The sequence below is a fragment of the Odocoileus virginianus genome, chromosome 33, assembly GCF_023699985.2.
Source record: "Odocoileus virginianus isolate 20LAN1187 ecotype Illinois chromosome 33, Ovbor_1.2, whole genome shotgun sequence".
NCBI lineage: Eukaryota > Metazoa > Chordata > Mammalia > Artiodactyla > Cervidae > Odocoileus > Odocoileus virginianus.
This window is the reverse complement of record NC_069706.1, coordinates 12,338,796-12,354,457: the sequence shown is the minus strand read 5'-3', so window position 1 is coordinate 12,354,457 and position 15,662 is coordinate 12,338,796.

Below are 15,662 nucleotides of genomic sequence, written 5' to 3'. Positions count from 1 at the left end.
GTGGTAATTTGTTATAGCAACTGGAAACTAATACACAAGCATTCACTATTTCCACTAAACTGAGCTCTACAGATGATGTCCGATAAGAGTATATAATGAAGCAGTAATTTTGGAGGATGATTGGTCAATATATAGAGAAATTTAAAATATCTATATAGATCCATATATGTGAAAATATATTTACCCCACAAATATTTATTGGGCACCCATGACTTGTCAGTAACAAAACAGATAAAAACTTGGCTACCGTAAAACTTATATTCTGTGGGGAACTTATGTATGAAGATGTTCATTCATCATATAATTTTGTGAATTATCGTTATTTCTCAGACATTTCTCCTGAATTTCTAATGCTAGGAGACTAGTCAAAACTTCTTCCTGCATCCCTAATAAGTGGAATATCATACCATACTTACAAGCTGTTCAGTTAAGTCGCTCAGTCATGTCTGACTCTGCGACCCCATGAACTGCAGCACGCCAGGCCTCTCTGTCCATCACCAACTCCTGGAGTCCACCCAAACTCATGTCCATTGAGTCGGTGATACCATCCAACCATCTCATCCACTGTTGTCCCCTTCTCCTCCTGCCCTCAATCTTTCCAAGCATCAGAGTCTTTTCAAGTGAGTCAGCTCTTCACATCAGGTGGCCAAAGTCTTGGAGTTTCAGCTTCAATATCAGTCCTTCCAATGAACACCCAGAAATGATCTCCTTTAGGATGGACTGGTTGGATCTCCTTGCAGTCCAAGGGACTCTCAAGAATCTTCTCCAACACCACAGTTCATTTTTTTAAATTTATTTTTATTTATTATTATTATTTTTTATTAGTTGGAGGCTAATTATAATATTGTAGTGGTTTTTGTCATACATTGACAAGAATCAGCCATGGTTTTACATGTATTCCCCATCCCACTCCCCCCTCCCACCTCCCTCTCTGCCCGATCCCTATGGGTCTTCCCAGTGCACCAGGTCCGAGCACTTGTCTCATGCACCCAACCTGGGCTGGTGATCTGTTTCACCCTAGATAATATACATGTTTCGATGCTGTTCTCTTGAAACATCCCACCCTCGCCTTCTCCCACAGAGTCCAAAAGTCTGTTCTATACATCTATGTCTCTTTTTCTGTTTTGCACATTGGGTTATCATTACCATCTTTCTAAATTCCATATATATGTGTTAGTATACTGTAATGTTCTTTATCTTTCTGGCTTACTTCACTCTGTATAATGGGCTCCAGTTTCATCCATCTCATTAGAACTGATTCAAATGAATTCTTTTTAATGTCTGAGTAATATTCCATGGTGTGTATATACCACAGCTTCCTTATCCATTTGTCTGCTGATGGGCATCTAGGTTGCTTCCATGTCCTGGCTATTATAAACAGTGCTGCGATGAACATTGGGGTGCACGTGTCTCTTTCAGATCTGGTTTCCTCGGTGTGCATGCCCAGGAGTGGGATTGCTGGGTCATATGGCAGTTCTATTTCCAGTTTTTTAAGAAATCTTCACACTGTTTTCCATAGTGGCTGTACTAATTTGCATTCCCACCAACAGTGTAAGAGGGTTTCCTTTTCTCCACACCCTCTCCAGCATTTATTGCGTGTAGACATTTGGATAGCAGCCATCCTGACCGGAGTGTAATGGTACCTCATTGTGGTTTTGATTTGCATTTCTCTGATAATGAGTGATGTTGAGCATGTTTTCATGTGTTTTTTAGCCATCTGTATGTCTTCCTTGGAGAAATGTCTGTTTAGTTCTTTGGCCCATTTTTTGATTGGGTCATTTATTTTTCTGGAATTGAGCTTCAGGAATTGCTTGTATATTTTTGAGATTAATCCTTTGTCTGTTGCTTTGTTTGCTATTATTTTCTCCCATTCTGAGGGCTGTCTTTTCACCTTGCTTATAGTTTCCTTTGTTGTGCAAAAGCTTTTAAGTTTCATTAGGTCCCATTTGTTTATTTTTGCTTTTGTTTCTAAAATTCTGGGATGTGGGTCATAGAGGATCCTGCTGTGATTTATGTCGGAGAGTGTTTTGCCTATGTTCTCCTCTAGGAGTTTTATAGTTTCTGGTCTTATGTTTAGATCTTTAATCCATTTTGAGTTTATTTTTGTGTATGGTGTTAGAAAGTGTTCTAGTTTCATTCTTTTACAAGTGGTTGACCAGTTTTCCCAGCACCACTTGTTAAAGAGGTTGTCTTTTTTCTGTTGTACATCCTTGCCTCCTTTGTCGAAGATAAGGTGACCATAGGTTCGTGGATTTATCTCTGGGCTTTCTATTCTGTTCCATTGATCTATATTTCTGTCTTTGTGCCAGTACCATACTGTCATGATGACTGTGGCTTTGTAGTAGAGTCTGAAGTCAGGCAGGTTGATTCCTCCAGTTCCATTCTTCTTTCTCAAGATTACTTTGGCTATTCGAGGTTTTTTGTATTTCCATACAAATTGTGAAATTCTTTGTTCTAGTTCTGTGAAGAATACCGTTGGTAGCTTGATAGGGATTGCATTGAATCTATAGATTGCTTTGGTAGTATAACCATTTTGACAATATTGATTCTTCCAGTCCATGAACACGGTATTATTCTCCATCTGTTTGTGTCCTCTTTGATTTCTTTCATCAGTGTCTTATAGTTTTCTATGTATAAGTCTTTTGTTTCTTTAGGTAGATATACTCCTAAGTATTTTATTCTTTTTGTTGCAATGGTGAATGGTATTGTTTCCTTAATTTCTCTTTCTGTTTTCTCATTGTTAGTGTATAGGAATGCAAGAGATTTCTGTGTGTTCATTTTATATCCTGCAACTTTACTATATTCATTGATTAGCTCTAGTAATTTTCTGGTAGAGTCTTTAGGGTTTTCTATGTAGAGGATCATGTCATCTGCAAACAGTGAGAGTTTCACTTCTTCTTTTCCTATCTGGATTCCTTTTACTTCTGTTTCTGCCCTGATTGCTGTGGCCAACACTTCCAAAACTATGTTGAATAGTGGTGAGAGTGGGCACCCTTGTCTTGTTCCTGATTTTAGGGGAAATGCTTTCAATTTTTCACCATTGAGGGTAATGCTTGCTGTGGGTTTGTCACATATAGCTTTTATTATGTTGAGGTATGTTCCTTCTGTTCCTGCTTTCTGGAGAGTTTTAATCATAAATGGATGTTGAATTTTGTCAAAGGCTTTTTCTGCATCTATTGAGATAGTCATATGGTTTTTATCTTTCAATTTGTTAATATGGTGTATTACATTGATTGATTTGCGGATATTAAAGAATCCTTGCATTCCTGGGATAAAGCCCACTTGGTCATGGTGTATGATTTTTTTAATATGTTGTTGGATGCTGTTTGCTAGAATTTTGTTAAGGATTTTTGCATTTATGTTCATCAGTGATATTGGCCTGTAGTTTTCTATTTTTGTGGCATCTTTGTCTGGTTTTGGAATTATGGTGATGGTGGCCTCATAGAATGAGTTTGGAAGTTTACCTTCTTCTGCAATTTTCTGGAAGAGTTTGAGTAAGATAGGTGTTAGCTCTTCTCTAAATTTTTGGTAGAATTCAGCTGTGAAGCCATCTGGTCCTGGGCTTTTGTTTGCTGGAAGATTTCTGATTACAGTTTCGATTTCCTTGCTTGTGATGGGTTTGTTAAGATCTTCTATTTCTTCCTGGTTCAGTTTTGGAAAGTTATACTTCTCTAAGAACTTGTCCATTTCTTCCAAGTTGTCCATAACACCACAGTTCAAAAGCATCAATTCTTTGGTGCTCAGCTTTCGTTATAGTCCAGCTCTCACATCCATGCATGACTACTGGAAAAACCATAGCCTTGACTAGATAGACCTTTGTTGACAAAGTAATGTCTGCTTTTTAATATGCTGTCTAGGTTGGTCATAACTTTCCTTTCAAGGAGTAAGCGTCTTTTAATTTCATGGCTGCAATCACCATCTGCAGTGATTTTGGAGCCCAGAAAAATAAAGTCAGCCACTTTTTCCACTGTTTCCCCATCTATTTGCAAAGCTGTATGTGACAAGACACCAAATCCATGCTATTATATAATACAAAAAGTAACTTCAAAATAGTGATGTATAGAATGGTCCCATTTGTTTAAAGAACCAGTAAACAGACATTATTTCCTTATGACTATGTAGAAAAGCCTTTAACAAAAGTAATAGCTTCTAGGGAGTTGAAATGGGTGGTTGGTGTAGGGTGAGACCTTTACATTTCAGTTTTCCCTTCTGCTCTGTTTGACTTTCTAACCATGAACTTATATTGCTTTTATAATGAAAGCAAAAGAAAACACTTCCCAGGTACTAAATAAATACTTCATCAGTACTGCACAGTATTACATCGTGAATTCTATATTTAATGTGTGTTCTGGGCAACAGTGTCAAAAGTTGGTATCTAGGGAAGCAGACTTTTGTATTAATAAATTCTAGCAGATGTGTCTAGACATTGTAGTTTTGTCCCTCAGTCAGTTCATTCGCTCAGTCGTGTCTGACTTTTTGCGACCCCATGGACTGTAGCACACCAGGCTTCTCTGTCCATCACCAACTCCCAGAGCTTACTTAAGCTCATGTCCATCGAGTCAGTGATGCCATCCAACCATCTCATCCTCTGTCATCCCCTTCTTCTCCGCCTTCAATCTTTCCCAACATCAGGGGCTTTTCTAGTGGGTCAGTTCTTTCCATTGGTGGCCAAAGTATTGGAGTTTCAGCTTCAGCATCAGTCCTTCCAATGAATATTCAGGACTGATTTCCTTTAGGATTGACTGGTTTGATCTCCTTGCAGTCCAAGGGACTCTCAAGAGTCTTCTCCAACACCACAGTTCAAAAGCATCAATTCTTCAGGGCTCAGCTTTCTTTATAGTCCAACTCTCACATCCCTGGGCAAAAGTTTTTCACTTAAAGGATTCTTCCTCCCACCATGTCACTGTCACAATAATTCTCCAAACCTTTCCTTATTTTTAGATTGTTCTGATCATCAGAGCTCTCTCCACTCTAGATCACTTTGCAAGTTTCAGTTTTGCCCACGAAGACACAGGTCAGGCAGCAGCCCTGTGGTTTTTGATGCTGGGCTACAGTGAGATTAAGCATAATTTTCCTCCTGACTTGAGGTAGAACTCAGCACATCTTAGATAACCCTGATTTGCTATAGGTAGGCCACCATAGTTTCTGTCAACAACCTAAGTTTTTCACATCCGTATGGAGACTGCCTTATATCTAGAGGCTGGAGAAAAGATAAAGAGAGAATGCTTTCTGACTTTAACTCCTTTCCTAGGACCAGATCACCTTTGGGCCCCTTAGGGTTTGCTTGTAAGGTTTAATGGTTCTGGACATAACTTATAAAGACTTGGGTTTGAAACCCAGCTCAGCTATGTGACCTGTGCAGGTTATTTAACCTCTCTACGCCCAAGTGGCCTAATCTTTAAAATGGAGCTGACATAAAAAAGAATGAAATAATGCCATTTGCAGCAACAAGGATGGACCTAGAGATTATCATACTAAGTAAGCCAGAGAAAGACAAATACCATATGATATCACTTATTTGTGGAATCTAAAATATGATATAGATGAAACAGAAAGAGACTCACAGACAGAAAGCAAATCTATGGTTACCAAAGGGGAAAGGGGGTGAGGGAGGAATAAGGAGTTTGGGATTAGCAGATACACACTATTATAGCTAAAACAGATAATCAACAAGGGCCTGCTGTGTAGCACAGGGAACTATTTTCAGTATCCTGTAATAACCCATAGGGGCTTCCCAGGTGGCTCAGTGGTAAAGAATCCGCCTGCTAATGCAGGAGACGCAGGAGATGTAGTTTCAGCCCCTGGGAAGATCTCCTGGAGGAGGAATAGGCAAAATCTAATGGACAGAGGAGCCTGGCAGGCTGCAGTCCAGAGAGTTACAAAGAGTCTGGGGTGATGTCTGGTGAGATAACAAAGTAGGAACTGTTATTCTCCTTATTTTCCAAGTGAGAAGAGATGAGATTAAGATGGCCGAGTAGAAGGACATGCACTCATCTTCTCCTGCCAGAGCACGAAAATTACAACTAGCTATTGAACAGCCATTGACAGGAAGACACTGGAACCCACCAAAAAAAGATGCCCCACATCAAAGGACAAAGGAGAAGCCACAACGAAATGATAGGAGGGGAACAGTTACGATAAAATCATATCCTATACCTGCTGGGTGGGTGACTTAACAAACTGGAGAACAATAATACCAAAGAAGTTCTTGCACTGTTTTGAAGGTTCTAAGCCCCGAATCAGGCTTCCCAGCCTGGGGATCTGGCCAGGGGACTAGGAATCCCCAGGGAATCTGACTTTGAAGGCCAGTGGGATTTGATTACGGAGCTTCCACAGGACTGGGGGAAGCAGAGACTCTTAGAGGGCACAAGCAAAACAATATCTGTGTGCATCAGGACCCAGGGGAAAGGAGCAGTGACCCCCCAGGAGATTGAGACAGATCTACCTGTGAGCGTATGAGGGTCTCCTGCACGGCGTGCGTAGGTAGGGGCATGCCATGGGGACAGGAGCGCTGACAGCACCAGTCCTGGGAGATGCAGCTCGTGTAAGCCCTCTTTGGAGAAGACTCTTGAGAGTCCCTTGGTCAGCAAGGAGATCAAACCAGTTAGTCCTAAAGGAAGTCAACCGTGAATATTCACTGGAAGGACTGATGCTGAAGCTCCAATATTTTGGCCACCTGATGCGAAGAGTCAACTCATTGGAAAAGACCCTGTTGCTGAAGGCAGGAGGAAAAGGGGGTGACAGAGAATGAGACGGTTGGATGGCATTACTGACAGGAGTTTAAGCAAACTCCAGGAGATGGTGAAGAATAGGGAAGCCTGGCATGCTGCAGTCCATGGGGTTGGAGAGTCAACCAACTCAGCAGCTGAAAACAGCAATAGAAGCCCATAGACTCCAGGACTGGGTCACCACAGGCCAAATAGCTAAAGGAGGGAGCACAGCCCCCCCATCAGCTGACAATTGGATTAAAGTTTTACTGAGTAAGGCCCTACAGGTGAGAAGACATAATTAACTTGTCCACAGCCACCCAGGTAAGAGTGGAACATGGAGCACAGTCCATCTGCTTCTAAACCTGAATTCTTTCTTATTGCCGCCTTAAATTAAACGATTGCCTCCTTAAATGCCTGATGCTGAAGGCCTTGAACGCCATCCTGAGTCATTCAGATTTGAACATGTGATTCAGATGGTCCCCTTCCTTTCCACTCTCAAATATCCTTTTAATGAATTAAAAATACTCTTGGACCTATCCTTCGTAAAGGCAGTAGGATTTTTTGTGTTTGTTGGTTGGGACAATACTTTTAAAAAGCTGCTGTGAATTTAGCGAACCTTCCCAGATGGTGTTAGTGGTAAAGAATCTGCCTGCCAGTGGAGTAGACATAGGAGACTTGGGTTCGATCCCTTGGTTGGGAAGATCCCCAGGTGTAGGAAGTGGCAACCCATTCCAGTGTTCTTTCCTGGAAAATTCCATGGACAGAGGAACCTGGTGAACTAAAGTCCACGGGGCCGCAGAGTCAGACATGAGTGAGCACACACACACACATGATTTCAGCAATGCTTTCATATCAATTGTTGACTTATTAATTCCAGCAGCATCTATTAATAGAAACATTTGAAAAACTTTAGTATATGACCTTGAGCAGTCTATTACTGATTCTGTCCATGGGCAATAGTTGGTATACACAGGACTGGGGAAACAGTTGTAATACCTGTAGAGTTCTGCCCGTGACCTAAGGTCTGTGGGAGATTCATTGGTGTGTATCACGTATATTTGTTGTTGTCATTTAGTTGCTAAGTTGTGTCCCACTCTTTTGCAACCCCATGGACTGTAGCCCATCAGGCTCCTCTGTCCATGGGATTTCCCAGGCAAGAACACTGGAGTGGGTTGCCATTCCCTTCTCCAGGGGATCTTCCTGACCCAGGGCTCGAACCCAGGTCTCCTGTGTCTCCTCCATTGGCAGGCAGATTCTTTACCAACTGAGCCACCTGGGAAGCCCAGTATTAATTGTCTGAAAATGAAATCACCTGCATGCTAATACTCTATATTTAAGTCCACCAAAAGAAGACTTAGCATTTGGTTAACTATTACTCACAGAAGCAGAGGGAATTTAATTATTAAACTAATCTTTTCTCTTGGAAATAAGGACTTTTGATGGCTTGTAATTAAAATAAGTATATTCTTGCTGTTTTGACAAGCCATTCATCTTTAACAAAAAAGCAAAAAAGCAAGAATGAAGCTGAACACAAAAACCAATTACCTGCCCCTCTTTGCAACAACAAGTAGCCTTTTGTGAAAATGATAGTGGTTCCTATGGATTAGCAATTAACCTTTTGTAAGGATTTATGGGGAACCCCGTGGAGGCTCTCCCCTGGGGAAAATAATACTTAAATCCAGTAAGCTTTATGGAATGTGTTTTTTACTTATTTTTGGAGACATTCTTTTCCCCTTACTGCACCTTCTCTCTTAGAATGCCTTCTGAGAGGAGGCAGCAGGCAGTGCAAAATAAAAATTCAGGGCATTTTGTAAAAAATTGAGAATTTCAAGGTGGTGACAGCAGGGCACTTAACCAAGCATGAGGCCTTCCTGAGCCTGTGTGACTGTACATGCCTTGGAGCTGATGCTGGCAAAGAGCTTTGACCTTGCAAATGACAAGTTCTAAGTTACCTGTCTTTGTTAGTAGGCACTTATGACCTTGCAGTTGTAATCTGTTTTGCCTGATTTGGAGTTAGTCTTGTGTAGAAGGGAATTCTGGGGTAGTGATGCCCGGGGACCTTATTCATAAAGGTCTTAAGTGTAGAATTAAAAAAAAACTTTTTATTCTGTGTTGGGTCCCTGGTGGCTCAGATGGTAAAGCGTATGTCTACAATGCGGGAGACCCGGTTTGATCCCTGGGTCAGGAAGATCTCCTGGAGAAGGAAATGGCAGTCCACTCCAGTACTATTGCCTGGAAAATCCCATGGATGGAGGAGACTGGTAGGCTACAGTCCATGTGGTCGCCAAGAGTCGGGCACGGTTGAGCGACTCCACTCCACGTAGCTGATTAACAATGTTGTGATAGTTTCAGATGAGAAGCGACCTAGTCATTTAAAAAGACTTTCGACGTTTTCTCCAAATGTGGTTCTGTCTGCAGTCTTATAGAAGAGGGAAGGGGTGGTAGAAGAAAACATTAAATTTGGGTCTGACTTTTGGACCATATTGCTTGTAGTGACCTTTGGCTTAATATTAAATGGAAATAAGCCATGTAATTTTATTGTAGGACCTTGTTATTGGGGTGGAACATGTAGACAGACTTAATTCTGTAATTTATAAGTAATGCATAGTTATCATTTTAGCATATCTGCAACAATACTATGATTATCCAAAAATCCCCAGTAGTATTTTACTGTAAAAATCCCCCCCGCAAACCCTGGGGTTCTTATTAATCAGAAATTATTGATTTTGTTGAGTGAAAAAAGTAAGGTGCAGAACAATGTATAAAATATGCTGCCTTTTGTGTAAGATCAATTTTGTGAATGTAGATTTATGCTTGAATATACATAAAGAAAATCTGACAGGATATAAGAAACTAAGAAACTGTTAAAGGAGATTGAACAGATGGAATTCAGGATGAGAAGGGGATTTTTTTTTTCAATGTTTGTCTTTTAATTCTTTTTACTGTTTTAAGTCATATAGTTTAAATGTATTAAAAATTAAATAATATTAACAAGCAAATTAATTCAGCAGAAGATAAGAAGTCAATTATTCATGGCACTAGATTTTGGGGTTTAAAGCATTCATTTATTAAATAAATGAATGTAAATAAGTGATAGCCATTTGAAATATCCCATTTTGTCATTTCTTCATGATCTGGTCCTTTCTTGACCTCTTAGATGCTTGCTTTGGAGTTTGCTTCTTATGTTTTTTCTGAGAAATGCCATTGGGTCAGGGTACCTTCTCAATAAAAAATAGGTTTAGGAAATTCAGAGCTGGCTCATTTCAAAAGTAGAATTGATTGTTATTTAACATAGATCTAATCATGCCTAGTTTTGCCTCCACAGGGAGTCATGATATACAGCATTGACATTTAGAGTGAGAATGATGTTTAGAAGTCAAGACAAGCTGCTTGAAATAAGAGAAAGGAGGAAATAGTATGATAGCTTTTGTATCATTCTGGTGAGAAAAATGAGATTGTGAATAGCTTATTCATGAAGAGTCCTCTTTAAGACTAATAAATCAAAAGGTTAGTTCTTTACCCATTCTTGAAAAACGAGTAAATGGCCTTTTTCCTTTTTTTCTCTCCTGTGCCACTTCCAGATAAATCCTTGATTTTTTTTAACCTTATCAAATTTCATCAGACTCTATAAGGAACAGTCAATGTAGTAGATACTGTGGTATGCCACACTCTATTCGAAAAAATATTCATTTCCTCATCTGTTGGAAATGCTGGAGGCCAACAGTTCTCATCTGAGTCTCTAAGACTTGCTCTCAGCTGAAGAGGGCTGCCTCGACCCAGGTCACTTCTCTGTTCCAGGGATAGCCAAGTATGATTGGAATGGACATACTAGGTGTTTGGGAGAACTCCACATCCCTGGCTTGTTGACTAAAAACTGTCACAATGGGAGCAGACCAACAGGAAGTGTCTAAAGCCCTTCTCTCTCACATCAGCCAGAATAGTATATAAAAAACAGTATTACAGGGGTAGCCATCCCCCTCATGTGTGCATGCTAAGTTTTCAGTCATGTGCATCTCTTTGTGACTCGATGGACCCCACCAATTCCTCTGTCCATGGGATTCTCCAGGCAAGAATACTGGAGTGGGTTGCCACACTGTCTTCCAGGGGGTCTTCTGGACCCATAAATCAAACCTGGGTCTCTTATGTCTCTTGCATTGGCAGGCAGACTCTTTACCACTGAGCCACCAAGGAAGACCCTGTGCCTATATTAATGATTAAAATGTGGCAGAAATGATGCTGGTGCGTGACTTCCAAAGTTAGTATAGTAAAGGCCATGTTGGTTTCTTTTGGGGCACTCTCTCTGGGAGCCTTCAGTTGCCATGTAACCAGTCTGGCTATTCTGAGTCCACCATGTTGAAAGACTATTTGGAGAGATGGATGAAAGAGAGGGAGAAGAAGAGGGAGAGAAATAGAGATACAAAGTGAGTGGGAGGGCACTTCGTGGATGGTCCAGTGGCTAAGATTCTTTGCTTCCAATGTAGGGGACCTGGGTTCAATCCCTGATCAGAGAATGGGATCCCACATGCTGCAGCTAAGAGTTTGCATGCCTCAAGTAAAGGTCCTGCATGCTACAATGATGATCCCATGTGTAGCAACTAAGACTTCGCCCAGCCAAATAAATAAATACATATTAAAAATTTAAAAAGAGAGAGAGATTGAGAGTGAGATTTGCCTGAGCAACCCTTGATGTTTCAGCCCCTGGCTACCTGAGTCATCCTAGCCCAGAGAGCAGATACATGAGTGAGAAAGCCTTTGTGATGACCCTGACCCCAGGCACCAATTGACTGCAACCACAGGACAGACCCTGATTGAGAATTACCCAGCTGAGCCCAGCTGACCTCCAGAATTAGAACAAATCCAGTCCTGAATATTCATTGGGAGGACTGATGCTGAAGCTGAAACTCCAGTACTTTGGCCACCTGATGCGAAAAGCTGACTCATTTGAGAAGACCCTGATGCTGGGAAAGATTGAAGGCGGGAGGAGAAGGGGACGACAGAGGATGAGATGGTTGGATGGCATCACTGACTCCATGGACATGTGTTTGAGTAAACTCCGGGAGTTGGTGATGGACAGGGAGGCCTGGCGTGCTGCAGTCCATGCGGTCGCAAAGAGTTGGACATGACTGAGCAACTGAACTGAACTGAACTGAAACGCTTGTTATTGGTTTACAGCACTGTATGGTTTGTCACTAGTAGGTAACTGGAACATAGTTGCTGTGCCAGATATGGTATCTTTTGATGGAGGAGATCAATATGTCCTCAGGTGCATGGCATGTGACCTTTGATCCAAGAAATGTGCTGATTTTCACCCCGACCAGAAAGACTTTGTATTTACTTAGGATGGACAACAGTATACATTTATTGTTTTGCCCCAGTCCTATCTTAACTTCCTTTCCTTTTGTCAAAATATAATCCCAAAGATCCTGGGTCATCTGGACATCCCTATTGGCCCACTATACTGATAGCATCATTGACATACCAAATGGGCAAGAAATGGCAAGTACTTTGGAGGCATTGGTCTATTTGGGCTGCTGTAAAAAGATAACACATGAAACTTCCCTGATGGTCCAGTGGTTAAGAATCCACCTACCAGTGCAGGGGTCACGGGTTCAATCCCTGGTCATGGAAGATCCCACGTGCTGTGAGACAACTAAGCTCATGCACTATAACTACTTGGCCCTGGTACCCTAGAGCCTGTGCTTCATAAACGAAGCCACTGCAATGAGAAGCCCACACACTCCAATGACGAGTAGCTCCCACTCACTGCAACAAGAGAAAGCCAGCATGTAGCAATGAAGACCCAGCACAGCCACTGAAACAAAGTAAAAAGATACCTCAGATTGGATGGCTTGTAAACAACAGACATTTATTTCTCACGGAGGAAATCCTTGGGCGTCTTTTGAGACTCATTGGCCCAATTTTGATGGTATTTTTGATTGGTCTGAGAAACACTGGTGACCAGGTGCTCAGATTCCACAGAGAAGAGGGTCTAGATTGCTGCACCAGATAAGCCACCTTGACCTTCAGAGGTGCTAGCCATAAGTGAGGGGATTCTAGAATGGCTGGTTGTAGGAGGGGGTATAAAGAGAAGGAGTTTTGGAACTGGGACTTGCTTTAGTGATGGGGGCCATGGTTAATCACATTCATTATTATTTGGAAATTTACCCCAGGAAGAGTCCCAATAGAATCCTGGAAGAGCTGTTCACAGATTAAATTGTGTGCAACATATGAATCTGACAAGGGGTAGACTGTAGTGGATACTGTAATGTGCTGACCAGATCACTCCCTTCAAGTACTGAAAATTCATTCTCTCATCTGCTGAGATATTGGCAGGTGCAGTTTCTTGGCTGAGTTCCTAAGACTTGCCTTCAGCTAAAAAGAGGTGCTTTACTCAAGATTACTCCCCAACTCTTTACAGTGGTGGCTACACCTAAGGACTGGTTGATGCAGGGGTTTGATTGAAGTTCTCTTGCCCCAGGCCAACCCAACTCCAGAACTTCTTATAGGATTAGCTGAGGACTTTCTTGTGACTACATCATAATTCAACTTTTCTTTTTGACTAGTCCTGCTTTTTTTTTACTTTCTTATAGGTGTTGAGAATTCCCCAATGAATTTCCTGCATGAAAATCTCTTTTTCAAAGTCTGCTTCCTGGAGAATCTGACTTGTGACAGAAGAAAATGCATTTATCAATTATGAAGCACATTTTAACATTATTATATGTGTTTAGAGAATTAAAAATGGGAACATACAAAGGAGTAAAAGAAAGAAGAGAAAAATTAGCCATAATATTTTTTTGTGAGTTTGGTTCAGTTCATTCGCTCAGTCGTGTCCAGCTCTTTGTGACCCCATGGACAGTAGCACGCCAGGCCTCCCTGTCCATCACCAACTCCCGGAGTTTACTCAAACTCATGTCCAGTGAGTTGGTGATGCCATCCAACCATCTCATCCTCTGTCGTCCCTTTCTCCTCCTGCCTTCAATCTTTCCCAGCATCAGGGTCTTTTCAAATGAGTCAACTCTTCGCATCAGATAGCCAAAGTCTTGGAGTTTCAGCTCAACATCAGTCCTTCCAATGAACACTCAAGATTGATCTCCTTTCGGATGGGCTGGTTCGATCTCCTTGCAGTACAAGGGACTCTCAAGAGTCTTCTCCAACACTACAGTTCAAAAGCATCAATTTTTTGGTGCTCAGCTTTCTTTATAGTCCAGCTCTTACATCCATACATGAAAACTGGAAAAACCATAGCCTTGACTAGATAGATCTTTGTTGACAAAGTGATGTCTCTGCTTTTTAATATGCTGTTTAGGTTGGTCATAACTTTCCTTCCAAGGAGCAAATGTCTTTTAATTTCATGGCTGCAATCATCATCTGCAGTGATTTTGGAGCCCAGAAAAATAAAGTCAGCCACTGTTTCCACTGTTTCCCCATCTATTTGCCATGAAGTGATGGGACCGGATGCCTTGATCTTAGTTTCCTGAATGCTGAGTCTTAAGCCAACTTTTTCACTCTCCTCTTGCACTTTCATCAAGAGGCTCTTTAGTTCTTCACTTTCTGCCATAAGAGTGGTGTCATCTGCATATCTGAGGTTATTGATGTTTCTCCTGGCAATCTTGATTCTAGCTTGTGCTTCATCCAGCCCGGCATTACTCATGATGTACTCTGCATATAAGTTAAATAAGCAGGGTGACAATATACAGCCTTGACGTACTCCTTTTGCTGCTTTGGAACCAGTCTATTGTTACATGTCTAGTTCTAACTGTTTCGTGAGTAGAGTTTGCTTTTATTTAAGGTGACTCAGATGGTAAAGAATATGCCTGCAATGCAGGACCCAGGTTTGTTCCCTGGGTTGGGAAGATCCCACGGAGAAGGGAATGACTACCCACTCCAGTATTCTTGCCAGGAGAATTCCATGGACAGAGGAGCCTGGGAGGCTATAGTCCATGAGGTTGCAAAGAGTTGGACATGAATGAGTGACTAACACTTTCACTTTCAAATGATTTTATACTTACTATATTGCTTTTCAGCTAATAATATAATTTGGAGATCAGTGTAAGACAGGTGCTTGTGGGTGAGCAACTGAAGTTGATTCTGGTTTATTAAAGAGCAAAGGAATTTATTGAAAGCTATTCCATGGTTCACAGAATTGCCAGAAAGTCTAGAGAATCCCAGGTGGCACTAGTGGTGAAGAACACGCCTGACAATCCAGGAGAAGTAAGTAATGTAGGTTCGATCTTGGGTCAGGAAGATCCCCTGGAAGAGGGCATGGCAACTCACTCCAGTATTCTTGCCTGGAGAATCCCATGGACAGAGGAACCTGGTGGACTACACTCCATAGGATCGAAAAGTTGTACATGACTGAAGCAACTTAGCTCTAGAGAACCAGGTTGCAAAGAAAACAAACCAGGGAAATTGAGGACCAAGCCCATAGGTATGGCTGCTCTGCAGGAGGAGCATGAGCCACTGTGGCCACCACTGGATGATGGACACGTTCTCCTCTGTGTCTTCTTTGAATCTCTTGTGTCAAGTCCAAAGCCCCAGATGAAGATGCCTGTTCATATCCCAGCTGCTAGGGTGTGGTAAAAGTGTGTAAATGGTCTTTTCATGGTCTGGAAAGACATACAATAGCCAGTCTCTGTTTCCTAGAAGTTCCTTCTGCTGTCTCCATCCTGTCTGTTAGAGGCTGTCCTCATAAACTTGGCAATCCTTGGCTCGCTGTTAACAAAGAGTGACGCACCAAAGGACTGACTGGAAACTGTGTATGTGAGTGGGGCTGGTGGGCTAATTGATTTCATTGAGGGATTGACATACTTCAACTTCTCTAGGTCTTTTCTCCTGGAAAAAAAAATTTGTATTTTTGGGAGAAGAATCCACCAGGATTTCTGCTTGGGGACACATGAGTCTGGTTCCAGAGCTCTGGGACTTGGCTGGGAGGTTTCTGCAGAAGAAAGTTGA